We start from the raw sequence: 15,291 nt of genomic DNA on the forward strand, positions 1-15,291 counted from the left end.
TGGGCCCCTTACTGAATGTGGGAGGCAACCTAGTGACAGAGGATGTGGAAAAAGCTAATGTACTCAATGCTTTTTTTTGCCTCTGTCTTCATGAACAAGGTTAGCTCCCAGACAACTGCAGTGGGCAGCACAGTATGGGGAGGAGGTGACCAGCCCTCTGTGAGAAAGAAGTAGTTCAGGACTATTTAGAAAAGCTGGACGAGCACAAGTCCATGGGGCCGGATGCACTGCATCGGAGGGTGCTAAAGGAGTTGACGGGGGATGTGATTGCAGAGCCATTGGCCATTATTTTTGAAAACTCATGGCTATCGAGGGAGGTCCCTGTCAGGGTTCCCTCCCCACTCTGAACTCTGGGGTATAGATGTGGGGACCTGCATGGAAGACCCCCTAAGCTTATTTCTACCAGCTTAGGTTAAAAACTTCCCCAAGGCAAAAATCCTTCTCTGTCCTTGGATGAGTACTGCTGCCACCACCAAGTGAGTTAGACAAAGATTCAGGAAGAGGACCACTTGGAGTTCCTGTTTCCCCAGAATATTCCCCCAAGCCCCTTCACCCCCTTTCCTGGGGAGGCTTGAGAATAATCTACCAACCAGATAGATAAACAAGGTGAGCACAGACCAGACCCTTGGGTTTTTAGGACACTAAAAACTAATCAGATTATTAAAAAACAGAACTTTTTTATAAAGGGAAAAAAAAGTAAAAGAAACACCTCTGTAAAATCAGGATGGAAGGTAATTTTACAGGGTAATAAGATTTAAAACATAGAGGATTCCCCTCTAGGCAAAACTTCAAAGTTACAAAAAACAAGGATAAACCTCCCTCTTGGAACAGGGAAAATTCACAAGCTAAAACAAAAGATTAATATAATGTATTTCCTTCCTATTACTTACAGTTTGTAATCTTAGATGCTTAGTTCAGGTATGGCTTTAAGAGACATATTTTCCCAAAGAGAACACAAAGAAACACAAAACAAAAATCTTCCCCCACAGATTTGAAAGTATTTTCTCCCATTATTGGTCCTTTTGGTCAGGTGCCAACCAGGTTATCGGAGCTTCTTAACCCTTTACAGGTAAAGGAGGGATTTTATGCTACCCTTAGCTGTATGTTTATGACAGTCCTGGATGACTGGAAAAAGGCTAATGTAGTGCTCATCTTTTAAAAAGAGAAGGAGGAGGATCCTGGAAACTACAGGCCAGTCAGCCTCACCTCAGTCCCTGGAAAAATCATGGAGCAGGTCCTCAAGGAATCAATTTTGAAGCACTTAGAGGAGAGGAAAGTGATCAGGAACAGTCAGCATGGATTCATCAAGGGCAAGTCATGTCTGACTAACCTAATTGCCTTCTTTGATGAAGTAAGTGGCTCTGTGGATGAGGGGAAAGCAGTGGATGTGTTATTCCTTGACTTTAGCAAAGCTTTTGATATGGTCTCCCACAGTATCCTTGCCAGCAAGTTAAAGAAGTATGGGCTGGATGAATGGACTATAAGGTGGATAGAAAGCTAGCTTGATCATCGGGCTCAACGTGTAGTGATCAATGGCTCCATGTCTAGTTGGCAGCCAGTATCAAGCAGAGTGCCCCAAGGGTCGGTCCTTGGGCCGGTTTTGTTCAATATCTTCATTAATGATCCGGAGGATGGTGTGGATTGCACCCTCAGCAAGTTTGCAGATGACACTAAAGTGGGAGGAGTAGTAGATATGTTGGAGGGTAGGGATAGGATACAGAGGGACCTAGATAAATTAGAGCATTGGGCCAAAAGAAGTCTGATGAGGTTCAAGTGTAGAATCCTGCACTTAGGATGGAAGAACCCCATGCACTGCTACAGACTAGAGACCGAGTGGCTAGGCAGTAGTTCTGCAGAAAAGGACCTAGGGGTTACAGTGGATGAGAAGCTGGATATGAGTCAACAGTATGCCCTTGTTGCCAAGAAGGCTAACAGCATTTTGGGCTGTATAAGTAGGAACATTGCCAGCAGACTGAGGGATGTGATCATTCCCCTCTATTTGGCATTGGTGAGGCCTCATCTGGAGTACTATGTCCAGTTTTGGGCCCCACACTACAAGAAGGATGTGGAAAAATTGGAAGACATCCAGCGGAGGGCAACAAACATGATTGGGGGATGGAGCACATGATTTATGAGGAGAGGCTGAAGGAACTGGGATTATTTCATGTGCAGAAGAGAAGAATGAGGGGGGATTTGATAGCTGCTTTCAACTACCTGAAAGGGGGTTCCAAAGAGGATGGATCTAGGCTGTTCTCAATGGTAGCAGGTGACAGAACAAGGAGCAATGGTCTCAAGTTGCAGCCGGGGGGGGGGGGGGTTAAGGCTGGATATTAGGAAAAAACTTTTTCACTAGGAGGGTGGAATGGGTCCCCTAGGGAAGTGGTGGAATCTCCTTCCTTAGAGGTTTTTAAGGTCAGGCTTGACAAAGCCCTGGCTGGGATGATTTAGTTGGGGTTGGTCCTGCTTGAGTAGGGGGTTGGACTAGATGAGCTCCTGAGGTCCCTTCCAACCCTGATATTCTATGAATCCCTGTGATTAATCCCAGTATCTGTGTTGAGCATCATTCATTTGAAGGGCGTTTGTGGCTGCAGTGGTCTGGTCTGTGCTGGAGCTAACTAGGATCAGGCCTAGTCTGCACTGTACCGCTATCACTAGGCCGGGGCCGTTGAAGGGGCACAACCGCCCCTAGTGTGGAGGCAGTGAAGTGTAAAGGCGCTTTGGACTGGTCTAGCTGTGGCTGAAGGGGGAATATGCTGCAGGGCTGTAAAACACCTGGGGGGGGGGGGCTGTAAGTGCGCCCACAGGGGAGTGAAGCGCTCTGACTATTGTGGTTACCAGCCATTACCCCCCACCCCGGCAGGAACAGCTGCCAGGGCAGGAGCCGAGCCTTGCCCTGTCTCAGCCTGCCACCCCGCTTGCACGCACCCAGGCCTGTCTGCCGGCCGGGGCAGGGCGCTGCTGCCTCCTCCATGCGCGGCCTGCGCCTCCCCCGCGGCTGGGCTGCAGGCTGGGCGGGGGCAGGGTCAGCGAATTGGCCGCGCCTCCCGCCCGCTGGGCAGGGAGAAGGGCTTGGCTCTGAATCCCGCTCCGTGGCCGCCGCACTCCAGGCGTCCGCGTCTTGGCAGAGCCCAGCCCGCCTCTCCGCTGCCCTGTGCAACGAGGCAGAGACGCCCGGCAGTCGGCGAGCACGGCCCGGCGGAGGAGCCCGCTGCAGCAGCACCCGCCCTGCACACAGCTCAAGGGCGGGGACCCCCCCGACCCCAGCCTCTCCGTGCGTGAGGGGACCCGGCCTCAGCCAGCCCGCCGCCGGCATCCCCCGGCTGCAGCGACTCCAGCGCGCCGCGCTACCAGGTGGGTGCCTGCAGTGGGCAGCGGGGGCTGCAGCCTGCACAGGCTGGGGCTCCTCGGCCAGGGGCTGGGTGTGTGCGCGCCGGGGGGCATGGCGGGCGGGCGGGCGGGCGCACATTTCAGGTGACTGCATAGCCTAGGGGGAGCAGGAGGGTGCGCCTGAGGTAAGGGGATGCTGCAGCAGCAGCAGTCCTCCTCCCCCACCCCAGTCGATGTCAGACTGGCCGGGAATTGCAGCTGGATGGAGAATAACTGATGCATGTTACCGGAAAAGCGGAAAGGAGCCGGTGAGCTTCATTGCCTGGACTTCAACAAAAAATCTACGCGGGATCCAGGTGACCGAGCCTCTGAAGTTCTGCATTGTCGCCTTCTGGCATGATGCGCACAACAGAGGGGACCATGGATGCTTTTTTTTTTATCAGCACATACTGGGACAGAGAGACACAGAGATGGGGCCCAGGCTGCATTTGCCGGCTCAGACTGGGACAGACGGGCAGACATGCGCGTGCACACATACAGGCCATGGCTGCATGTACAGGCTGGGATGTGTGTGTATGCTCGCACACACACAAATGGTTGAATTTCTCAGCTCACACTGAAGACTGAGAATGCCACACACACATCCAAGGGCATGTCTGTGTTTTCCATCAGGCATTGGTGGGGGCAAACACACAATCACTCATGTACATAGGGACAAGTCTGTTTCAAACTGGTGGGAGATAGATACATTACAATGGCTAACGTCTGACTTTCCCAGTTTCTGTTGGTGGGGTGCCTACACACACTCACGCAGGATGATATGTCTTCATTTCCCAGCTGATGCTGGAAAGGATGATGATGATGATTGATAGGAATAGTGTTTGCATTGCAGTCAAGATATGTTTCCTGCATAGAGCAAGTTTTCTCACTGCATGCACTATACCACCAGCAAAGCTAGGAATGAAGAAAGATGCTATGCTTGTATCTAATAAAAGAAGCTGGATATGGATGCTTTAAAAGTTGTGATATGGTACTGTAACAATGGCTGGGATAAACCTCTAGATGAAGCTTAAACATCTGGAACTGGCTGTAGGGCATGGTATTATATAACTGACTCAGTGGAAATGGGGCAGAGCCATTTAAAATGTTTCTTCATAAATTGTGTGTGGCTTTTGTTAACATGAATTGTAAATGAAAATTTTACTCAGGAAGTTGCTACACTATTACAGACAGTAGCTTTTCATTTTTTCCCAACTGGTTCCCAAAAGTAAAAGAATGCCCTGTATTTTTAATTTGTGAGGAGTGCTACAAGAGCATAACAAGCTTCTTGAGTTTGTGCAGATTATTTAAAACTGTGTGTTTTGGAAATCATTCCCCCAACCCCCAAAGTTCTAATGCTTAACATGATCATCTGACCTGGGTTTTGTCACTGTCCCCCCTTCAGGTATATTTTATAACCACTTCAGCATTCTGGAAGTCTGCACTGTTGATATTCCTATCAAATAAAGCAGCAATGCAGATATTATGGACTAATAACCAGTGAAACAGAAGACCTTGCTGTGCTTCTCAAAGTGAATTAGGTTTCCAAGGTCGAACAACAAACTGCAGTGTAACTTGTGTATGTTAACATATTGGTTCAGAAATATTCATGAACCTCACTGGAGGACTAAAGAGAAAAGTCCTGCTTAGGCAGGCTTTTAAAAAAATAGAGAATATTCTTCTTCTGCTACTAGTGTATACTCTAAATTATTTATTACTTAGTTAAAGTGCAAGAAACTGATTAAATTTATTCCCCAAATATCCATAGCTGAGTTTTAATGGAACTAGTTTATTTCACTGCATGACTAACAGATTTTCTATTCACTAGATGAGTAACTTGCAAGATGACACTGGCTCAAAGATTAAAGTCTCATCAAATATATTGTATTTTCTTTATAATGTAGTCCTGGTTGGATTGTAATATTTATCATATATAATAACTAGCCTTTGTTCTTATATCCATACCTACCACAATTAAACTTTTAATCTTTATGTAAATAACATGACCTTGACTTTTAGAGGTTACCCAAAGGTGGCTAATATAATCTGAAACAACTGTAATATTTCAGAAATTCAATAAGATGAAATGGTGAAGTTCAATTTAGTGTTACTTGAAGAATTAATGACCAGAGTTTTTTCTTTTCATTTATTAAAGTTGACAGAGGCAGAAGACTTACTACTTCTCTCATATCCATTTTAAATAAATTACTTACATTTGTATTGATTTAAGCGTCAAGTATGAGATTTAGTATTTGCATATTTCTTTAGAATATATTTTTAATCAACATCTTTCCAATATAGATAAATGGTAAAGATATATCTGAAAAAAGAGTTTTCCCCAGGTGAATACATAATTGGGACATAATATAGTACTTGTGATTGAAAAGTACTATACAGTAGAACCTCAGTTACGAACACCTCAGGAATGGAGGTGTTTTGTAACTCTGAGCAAAACGTTATGGTAATTCTTTCAAAAGTTTACAACTGAATGTTGATTTAATACAGTTTTGAAACTTTACTATGCAGAAGGAAAATGCTACTTTTAACCATCTTAATTTAAATGAAACAAGCAGATACAGTTTCCTACCTTGTCAAATCTTTTTTAAAATTACCCTTTTTTTAATAGTTTACATTTAACAGAGTACTGTACTCTCTCTCTATCTATATATTTTTAGTCTCTGCTGCTGCCTGATTTCATAGGTCCAGTTCCAGATGAGCTGTGTGGTTGACTGGTTAACACTGGTATTCGTAACTTTGAAGATTCTACTGTAGTCGGAAAAACTCTTTCTCTCCTCTCAGTATCTCTCCAAGCTTTCACCAGTTTCCTTAGCACACTCCTGGCTCTTTATGGTGTTGGCTGCCTCATTTACCATTTGGCCCTTTGTGCTCAGTTGCCTCATGAAACTGACTTTTTTCCTCAGTCCTCTGATGCTCAAAGGTTCTGATACAACTTTTTTAGACTTCTGATTTTTATCTTGGCTCCATTCCTTTTATCTTCTTTAAGCTTAGGAATGGTTGTACCATGGCAGACCATTGGTCATCTGTTCCTGTAGAAATACATTTTAATTTTAGATGCTGATACCTGAAGGGGTCTGCTTAACAGAGTATATAATAAAACGTTTCAGAATCTTTTAAAAATACAACTTTGTCCACAGACAAATACAAGAACTTATGTAAAAGTAAACTTAATAACCCGTCACACCTAATTATAATGAATATTCCCCACCAACTAACCTCAACTAAAAAGGAAATACAATTCTTTAGTGTCTCCCTGATAATACCACAGTTCAGTGTGGCGTCCTTATTAAAGGGAAGAGCATTCTAATGTTATAGTCAGGCAACATAGGAAGCCTTGCCCCTTCTTTTCACGAGTTTTCCCCTAAAGACAGCATTGCTAATCTCCATGGCTACTTCCTTACTCCAGTGCCAGTGCTTGATGTCAGGTGAAGGGAGAATATATTCATAATGCTAATTGTACCTAATTCACTTTCCTTTAGTTTCTTAATCTTGGTGTATTTGTATAGAGAAAGTTCTATAACCACTCTTGGGAGACTGGTGATTTGCTTCAGTACCTTCAGATTTTTTGGGGAGTGAGGGCTTCTGATTCACTTCAGATTGGTTTCTAGGTTTGGGGGAGGCTTCATCTTTGGTTTCTCAGGGTGCCTTCAGCTTCAATTCTTGGGTGAGTAGAAGGTTTTCTCAAATAATTCTGTTATATATGGCTTAAGGTTTCTACGTGTCTGTGCTTTTAGCTCCACGGAACATCTTTATCTCACTAGGGATTGTTTCTCTGTGGAAGGCTAGCTGTTTGGTTCAATATTCCTGTGCTCTTCTACCATCTGTATCAGATTTGCAGTGGGTAGGGAAACTGGATGCAGCTCAACTTGCTAAAATGTTTCTACTGTTGTGTGGACTAAGCCTGCCCTGATCAGGGGACTTGCCTTATATACGGAGAAGTGGATAAATTGTTTTAGCATTCCTATCTCTCCTGAATTTTAATGTTTTCTAGACACCTTTTTCCAAAAGATCATTATGAAAGATTAGGGGTGGTATCCTGGAATTCCTGCAGAGCCCATTTTTCAAACATGTCCTGTGTACTTGTTATCTGCTAAATTTGAAGTCTGCTGCCCTCCTGGAGCGGGGAGAGATGGTTGTTCCTGGAGATGAAGTTGAGGGGGATGATATTCTGATATGGGGGATTCACCTCTTGTTCCCTAAAGGTTCTCTTGGGTATTTTCCCCTAAAGTTCCTAAGGGGTTGTGGTTCTTTATCTGAATTTGATTTGCCTCGCTTACTTAAAAAGTTTACTATCCTTTGCAATAACAGAATGAGTGTACTCAACCTCTTTCTTTGGTTGAGCATATTTTGCTACAGCAAGGTTCTAGTCCACTAAGCTCGTAGCAAAGGTCCTACATCAGTGTGCAAACCTTAAATACATGTGCACAGGGGCTGTAATGGTGTTGAATTATTGACATTTCAGAATGTGGGTTTGATGGTGACTATGGTTAGACAAAAATGAAAAACACTATTAGAAGTTACAGAAATCTGATTTTTTATTAACAGTTTCCTTAAGATTTGCATTTAATTGTACTATCTTCAGATTGGGATAATTTTCCAGTTTGTAAATATGAACTTGCAATGTTCAGCTACCTTCCATATAGACTTTGAGGCAGTTGTGACTCATTACTATATACTAGTTCATCAATTCTGGTTAATGGAAATTCTGTTATGTTCCTCCACTAGGGACGTTTGTTACAGTGATGGCAGCAGCAAGGGTCTGAAGGGAATGGGTTTTGAAGTTTCTCTTTGAGGGAAGGATTAAGGGAAGGTTATCAGATGATCTCAATGTGAGTTCCCCAATAGCCAATTAAAAACAAGTCCCATATACCTTACTTTTTTTGTGCACTATTAGATAAAATTAAAGGCAGAGGAAGCTTTCAGGAAAAAGACTGCAACAGGTCAAATACTGTTAAGGACAGGGCTTTGGAGGAAAGCTTGGGCAAAGTGGCTGTCCAGATGTAGCTGGTGAGTTTTCAGGGCCCCTCTCTTTCAGTTTCTAAAAACTTTCTTGCTTGAGATTTGATGTTTAAAGCCTTACTGCTACTAACAGAGAAAATGAGAGCAGGGAGGGAATTGGAAGTTTCAGCTTTAAAAACCACCAGAAAGTTAACCTCTTATCTTTAACGTGAAGCTCAAGTCCTGTCAGGAAATTACAATTATATTTTATTAAAGATTAGGAGGATTTGTATAACAACCTTTTAGAAGTGCCCCAATGTAGCAAATAGAATAGCTGTAGTTTTAGAAACCAAATTCAATTATTTGCCTCTTGTTTTGAATTCTCTAGAGCTAGGTTTATTTTACATTTTAAGAAATTACTATTTTTTCAACACAAAATTAATTTTGTTTCCTGAAGAAATAATATATATTTTAACTTATAGTAAGATAAAAATAAAATGTGAATTAAGTAAGACCTCTAGCCGGAGCTGGAAGACTTAAGCCTTCTTAAAGTAACTGAGGTTATACAGAATATTATTATTGGGGCTTGAATTAGGCCCTGCTAGCTAGAGGAATAAATTTAATAACCAGAGGTAGATATTGCCCTGGTGAGAAACTCAGCCCTCTTGTCATCCTCAGCTGGAGAGTGTTGGTATTCCTGCCAGAGTGCTATCCCTGGGCATTGCTTAGGGACTCCATCTCTCATAGCCTCTGGTAGTTGGTGTCTGATGAATTTGGCCTTTAGAGAGTGGGGCATGGGGAATGTGAGGAGGAAAAGATGACCTAGCAGGTGCATGAGAACTCTTTTCCCTGAGTTATTTAGGGATTACTGAATAGTTAGTTTATGAATCCCTGTGATCTCATTCACACAAACAATTCACAGTCCCTGCTTCCCCTCCTGCTCCTTCCCCAAAATACTGTAGTGAGTAAAATTTCATCTCACATGAAGGTAATGGTGCTACTTTGAGGATGATGTACTGCCTCAGGTGTGAGAGAAAAGGATTCAGATAGAGAATGGCTTGCTCTTCTTTCTCAGGAGAATGGCACTAATCAGGCTGTGCTGAGGTCTGGGTTTTCACCTGCACAATAAAAGCTTCTCCAGTTTTGAGCCCTGAGGAGGGGCACCCTAGCAAAATAGCAGGTGGAAGCTGCTTTTCCATGAGTACTAGCTATCAGATTACTGCCAGTTAGGGTGGCTAGCAGCACGGGAAACAAGAAAGCTAAAACCATGGAGATAGGGGGTATAGAAATTAACAAAAATATACTAGATACAAGAAAAGAAGGTACAACCTGCAGATCCAAAATGGTCTCCATACAATAGCAGCTGATGGGCCAGCTGCCAGAGAAGGTGACCAGTGGTGTGGTAAAGGCAATAGATAAAAGGTGGGAGTTTAGATGTAAAGCAGTTAGTTGGAATCTGACTGTCATTGAGAACACAACTCTAGCTGACATTGGTGAGGACCCAATAGTTAGGGTCAAGGTGTGATATACTAGCATCACATATCTATCCTCAAGGAGAGTAACTGTGTTTTGCTTACATCGGGTCTGTGTTTTTTGTTTGTTAATCTATGTTTTATTATGTAAACATTTTTTTCAAAAGATGCCTATGTCCTTGTTTTTGCTTTTTTACAAATATTCCAAAAGAAATTAAAATATCACAGTCAATAAAAACAGAAATAAGGGCTCAATATGAAATACAGAAACAGGTGAAATCACACAATGATTCTGATCCACAATACCATCACTGTTGGAAGACTGGTTCCATACTTTCAGAAATTCCATATGCTTAATGTAATGGTTTTTCCAGCTTGAGATCCCACTTCTTTTCATTTCTCTGTTCCTTTCAGCTAAATGAAGTCTAACTTTCCAAATTCATTTATATCTGAGACCTCTGCTTCTTTCAGACATAACTCCTGCTGATTGTAGCTTGGTATTAGCCGCCAACCTCTTTTAGTTTTCTTTGGTGCGAAGGTCATGATCAAAACCAGACTGTTCTCTGATTGAAAATTATAGCATTTCTGTAACAGTCTAAGGCTCTACACTGCATCTATCTGACTATGCAAATCGCACAGACACTTACCCTGTATGTACAGACACAAATGACAGTTTAATGTAGCCGGCTTCTCTCTGTCTCTGCTACTGTTGCTGATGTAATCCGCATGTAAAATCACTGCTCTGTTACCACATTGACTATATGCAGCATGTCATTTGCAAAAGTGGTACATAATGCAAAAAATGTATCTTTTTTTTTACCATGAGTTTTTGGAGACATAATTCAGTAGCAATTGCACATTATACAGTGGGGTTGAAGCCCAAACTCGTGACCACTACAAACAGTTGTGTAAGATTCTTCTAAAGAAAAAAGAGACTGAGGGACTTCTGTTGTATTCCTCTAATTAATACTGGTCTTGTTACATTTTCTCATTAAATGTAACTTCAGGACTACTAGGATAGACTGAAATGTAATCAAAAGATTAGGGTTAGAATCAGTCGAACTGGCTAACCCTGAGACATTCACAAGACTTTGATAAATCTGCCTACGTATGTATTATAATTGAGTTTAGGGATATAGAAATAATTTTAAGCTGCAGCTATGATACAAGGTTAGTTATTACCAACTGATTCCTATTTCCTCCCTCCAGTGATTCAAAACCTGCTTTTGAAATTTGTAAAATGGTTGTTCGCTCTTGTCAGTTGCCAGAATGAATGAAAGGAGACAACTTGTATATGCATAATGGCTGCTGTCCATCCACCTGTGGAAAGAAAAAATATGCACTACCAGTTTTAAATGTTTATTTCTATTACTAATAGTGTACTTGCAATAGGAGGAGGCAGAATCTATGGGTTTCAAGTTCACAAATTCCACGTCATGATTTTATTTATTTTGGACTATTTTCCTGAGTTTATCAGATTCATGGAACAGTAATATAGATGTAATTTAGGTGAAGGAGGTGGTGGATGGGATTTTGTTAATTGCTTGATCCTTTTCAAAAGCCTACAGTACCTTTTCTAATTTTGTTCACTCCAGTTTTAAAAGACCCAAATATGAATGCCACCTCTTGCTTCTCTCAAGGCTTTTCCACGGCTTGTAAGAGAACTCACTGCAAGGAACCTTCCTGATATTCAACCCTTTCTGATTTCCTCTTGTTGTTCCTAGTTGGAGCTTCCTTTACGATTCTAAATAATTACTCTCCCTACTTGTTGTTTACATTCTTCAAGAGTGTTATTCAGTGTATGAATTCAGTTTACAGAGGGACTGTTATATTCCTGCTATGTGATGTAATGCCTGTGACTGTGCAGTTCAAAATTGTCCTGGCCTTTATAGCTGCCATCTCATATTGCATATTCACTTATAATTTGCTGTCTACTGTCACTGCACATCTCTTCTGGCATAATTGTTTTCCAGGTTTCTCCCCCTTATTTAAAACTGTTTTGTCTTCCTTTGGGAGGTATGGTTTGGGGTTTGCCACTCTTCTTAATTTAATATCCTCTGAAGTTGTTAACTCCTTCTTTCAGATCATCATAAATAGAGATGCTAAATAAGATCAAATACCAATCTCTACTGCACTTCCCCCAGTTAGATATATTACCACTTTACATTACTCTTTATTGGCCTTCAGCCAATGTTCCTACTACAACCAGCTTGCATTAATTTAAAAAAAATGGATAAGATATACCAGGGGTTCTCAAACTGGACCCCTCAGGGGGTCGTGAGGTTATTACATGGGGGGTCACGGGTTGTTAGCCTCCACCCCACTTTGCCTCCAGAATTTATAATAGTGTTTAAATATAAAAAAACTTTTTTTAATTTATAAGCGGGGGTGTTGCACTCAGAGGCTTGCTGTGTGAAAGGGGTCACCGGTACAAAAGTTTGAGAACCGCTGAGGTATACTATTCTTTACTTAAATATATTAACTATTGCATTCTAATAATCCACTAGCATTATTATAATTTATTTTGTACCTACTGCATTTACATGTAATACTTAAGATTATGAAAAATGTTAGTGGGGAAATAATATTTTTCCACTCTTTTTAGTTTATTTACTTTGTACATTTGGTAGCATTTTGTTTATAATTCGGTTTCACTGTTACTCTGTATAATCATTTTCTCATTTGCTAAAAAGATCCTTATAAACATCAACAGGGGAGCAGAAAAACTCTGAACAGGATTTATAAGGAATTACTAAAAATATAATGACATCCTGTTTAAAGGTACTTTATTAGAAACTAAAATAATTGAAATGGGTCAATTTGTGGAAAAATTAAGTTTACAGAGACCCTTTAAGGAGGGATTTGAATTAAGAGAGTGGCTCTAATTGTGTAGTTACGTCAAAAAAGAAATCAAGTTGTCTAGCACGATCCATTCTCTATAAACCATACTACTTTTTAGTACACGGTCCATTATCTTCTCAATGTTGGATTTATTTTTTTCTATTTGTGAATAAAATTCCCGATGAGAATGTGCAGGCTAACTTATTTATGTGGTAGCATGAAGAATTGGTCAATGTTTTAAGCCTTTTATAAGCATGGTTGTAAAAACTTATTCTAAGATCCACTTTGGACATAAGTGGTGAAATCCTGGGACCATTGATGTGAATGGGAGCTTTGCCATTGACTTCACTGAATTTCACCAAATTAAAAACAGATTTAGTCATTTTAAGACACTAAATATAAGAAAAGGTCTTTGTATAAACAGCATCTACTAAAAATAAATATTTTTGGCAATCAATTAGGACCTGGTTTAATAAGCATTATTTATTTACTATACGTACTGATACCACACATCCTGGGTGCATAATTACATGGCAGAAATAATAAGGAAATAGGATATAAAAACTGTTTGCAAATAATAATAAGGATCTGATATAGGTCATAATGTACCCAAACTCAGAAAAATAAAATAAAAACACTTCTCAACTTATATGCCTTTTATATAATATATTACTCCTGGTGGAATTCTACGCCACTGTGCATGCACAGAATTCATGTCCCCCCACAGATTTCTTTGCTTCCCTGCAGAAAAATGACTTTCTGACAGGGAAGCAAAGGGAAGCTGCAAGAGCAGAGTCACGCACCACTCCCTAGCTGCACAGGTACATTTTTTCAGGCACCTGGAGCAGCCACTGAGAGGTAAATCATTGCTGGGCTGGGGATACCCAGCCAGTGCCTCCTACCCTGAGCCAGGATTAGCTGCGAGTCCCAGCTGGGCTGGAGGCAGGAGGGTGGGATTTCCTCTTTCCCTGCAAGGAGTGGCTGGGGCTGTGTCAGACCCACCCCCAGAAACCTCCACCAGCTGCAGCTGCTTCCTGCCCCCATCGCTCCTCATCTGCGGGGTGAGGGGTCATGGTATGGGGAGCTGCTCCCCTATCCACCCAACCCGCATGCATCTGGACCTCCCATACCCAGACACTGCCCCCCAAGACTCATCTGGTAAATCCGGAACCTCCAGCCTTCCATACCCGAACCCCACCCCATTGAACCTTAACACCTCCTCTGGAGCACCCTGCACTCCAGGCCCCCACCCCTGTACCCAGACCACCTCCCACTGAATACCCTGCACTCAACCCCTGCCCCCCAACAAGCCCTGCCCCACCCTGCTGCACCACCCTGAGCCCCCAAATCCGGACCCCCACACCACTGACCCCCAGTTAGCTGCACCCAGAACCCCACCCCACCAAGCCCCACTCCCCCAGCACTCAGATTCCTCTGCTGATCCCCAATCACTTTCACCTGGAAGCCCTGGCAGAGTCTCATTGCCCTTGCACCTGGACCCCACCCAATAAGCCTCTGTGCATCCAGATCCCCCCACACCTAGACCCCACACTGAGCTGCCTGCACCCAGGGTGTTTCTGGGGCAGGCCCAGGCCTTGTGCTGTGTCAGGGTTGGATACAGCTTCACCACTGAGTCCGTGTTTCTGGGGTGGGGAGGCTGCAGGGTGATCTCCCACCTTTGTGCAGCCAGTGGCCTGTGCTCCCCACTGCGATGCTGGAGCCTCTGCATTTATTTATTGACGAATAAAACTGGCAGAATTTTAAAATAGTGTGGATAATTTTTATTTTTTTGGCACAGAATTTTTATTTTTTGGCACAGAATGCCCCCAGGATTAATATATAGTGAGGTGAATTAAAGATGGTAGGCCAAATCTTCAGTTGTCCTAAATTGGTGTGTAGCTCCAGAAAGGCTAATAGAATTATGCTTTTTTTACAGCCGCTTTGGAGCTGGCTCGGAGTGTCTATTTAACTTTGGATTTTTTAGCATTAGTTGGTGTAACTCAGACTCTTAACACTATTGTAAAAGTCCATAGTATCTCACAGTAAAGCAAGTGCTGTTTCTTGGCATCAGAACATGTTTTCAGTGGTTGCTGTACAGTTTTTTCTTTCTTTTATTTGTTCTCCTCTCATTTCATTTGAGTTGTGGACTTTTTATAAGTTGTAAGAGATGTGAGTTTTATGCTGGGAAGTGATAATGTGTTTGTGGGTGGTATGACAGTTTTATTCCATTTCATATATTCCAATGTTTCTGGCAGCTTTACCACGTTGAAAAGTTGGCTGAAACAAATTGCCATGTATGCTGCAGGTATCTTGAATTTGCACCTCTTATTGTGTACTTCTAAAAATGATCTTGGTTAATTAGAATCTAAAAATGTGTCAAAAGGGTGTGATGAGGTATTTCAAAAACAAAACCTTAAATGAATCTGTTTATGGACTGGGGTTACTTGCTGTCTGCAAAAAAGATCTTTTAGCTGTTTGTACTTAAAGTCATTCAGATAATCTTATTTCTCATTTGCTTAAGAAATTTCCAAATATCTGCACTTGTTGACAAATTAGATAAGAAATAATGGCTAGTATTCAAAACAATTGATAAAATTCAGCTTGAAATATATGCAGTCTCTGAAAGATATTTTATTATATAGAAATCCATTATAAA

At 42.0% G+C, this 15,291-nt stretch overlaps 1 protein-coding gene across 12 annotated transcripts in view; it reads left to right on the forward strand.

Annotated features, from left to right (window-relative positions):
• The first annotated feature begins 3,059 nt into the window (after positions 1-3,059).
• The window catches only part of OSBPL6 (oxysterol binding protein like 6), a 223,187-nt gene continuing 210,955 nt past the window's right edge, over positions 3,060-15,291 (forward strand). For all 12 annotated transcript variants that reach the window (XM_073306022.2, XM_073306013.2, XM_073306012.2 and 9 more), the window contains exon 1: positions 3,060-3,351. The gene's annotated coding sequence lies outside the window, so the exon portion shown is untranslated. The remainder of the gene's footprint in view (positions 3,352-15,291) is intronic.

Source organism: Lepidochelys kempii, chromosome 11 (genome assembly GCF_965140285.1).
Source record: "Lepidochelys kempii isolate rLepKem1 chromosome 11, rLepKem1.hap1, whole genome shotgun sequence".
NCBI classification, from domain to species: domain Eukaryota; kingdom Metazoa; phylum Chordata; order Testudines; family Cheloniidae; genus Lepidochelys; species Lepidochelys kempii.